This window comes from Belonocnema kinseyi, chromosome 7 (assembly GCF_010883055.1).
Source record: "Belonocnema kinseyi isolate 2016_QV_RU_SX_M_011 chromosome 7, B_treatae_v1, whole genome shotgun sequence".
NCBI lineage: Eukaryota > Metazoa > Arthropoda > Insecta > Hymenoptera > Cynipidae > Belonocnema > Belonocnema kinseyi.
In genome coordinates, this window is record NC_046663.1 from 141,031,781 (window position 1) to 141,033,215 (window position 1,435).

Consider the following 1,435-nt stretch of genomic DNA (forward strand, 5'->3'; position numbering starts at 1 on the left):
AGGAACAAAGTATCTGCAACGAACATGATTGCCGTCCCGGTACTACTCTATTCATTTGGAGTAGTTCCATGCACGAAGAACGAGCTCAGATCTCTTGATATCGGGACAAGAGAGGTTATGCACATGAACAAAAGCATGCATCTTAAGTCTTCCATTCCGCGACTGTACATCTCACGCCGTCAAGGGGGTCGCGGAATATTGAGTCTTGAATGACTTCAGAATAGGATTATTCTGGGTACAGCACATAGATTTGCAAATGGAAGAGACCCTCTTCTGAAAATGGTCAGGAATCACTAGGAAGTGGGAAAAGGAGCATTTCTGTACAAAGCAGCGGAGGAGGCTGCTGAAACACTCGGACTTGACTTCAGTATTAGGGGTGAGCAAAATGCATCAAATCTAATCTATCTCGAGTACTCACTCCTGAAAGCCCGGATTAAGAAAGCACAAGAGAAAAACTTTCGTGAACAGCTCCTCGATAAGAGGATGTACGGTATCTTCCACAGAAATGTGAAGGATCAGTCAATGTCTATAATGAGCTATAGGGATGCTCGATCTCGATTCGATTCTGCTGAGATCGATACAAAGGGTCCGATTAATCGATCTTTTGAATCGATTCTTTATCATCGATCTTTTGACTGAAGCGATCCTTCATACTAAGAATCGACGCTTCGATTCTTTGAAATTTTTTGCTGCGTAATATCTATTTTGGCTGCGCTCGCATGACATCTCTACGAATCTTCGCTAATCGTAATAGAAACATTAGAAACTCCACCGAGATACATCGGACATGTTTCCCGCGCATTACCAAGAGACCTTCCTATGGCAACAGAAAGCGGCGGTGCAACGCGGAAAACGGAAAACACTAGATGATTCGACCAATTATATTTACCTAGTAATTCATAGAAGCTCTCTCATTGGCTGAAATGTCTAGTATTTTTCACGTTTCTCATTACGTTGCCCTTTTCTGCAATCGTGGTCAACGCCTAAAGTTTAACCAAAGATTGTTTAATTAGAGAAAAGTTGAATTTTCACACTGAAATTTGGAATTTTTCGAGCAACATAGGGAAGTGTTACATATATTGAAAACATCAGGTATGTACAGAATTCTGTTTAGCTTGAAGAAATATCAAGTTTTTTTTTTTACTTTTTTGGTTATGGACTTGTTTTACTCCGAAATTATATTAAATATTTTATGAACTTTCACTTTCATTATTCATTACCTCTCATAGCATTTTTTATATTGCCTGTTATTGGTAGAAGTAAAACTAGAGGTGTTGGAGTGTGTCGGACGAGTGAGAATGTTCAGTAAAAAGTAGGTATATTTTTCAATCATTGTACTAATTTCATGAATGTTGAACATAACCTTACATCACCTAATCTACAACTTTTTTGAAAAAAGACTGTATGTTTGTATAAATTTTATAGAAAGATAAAA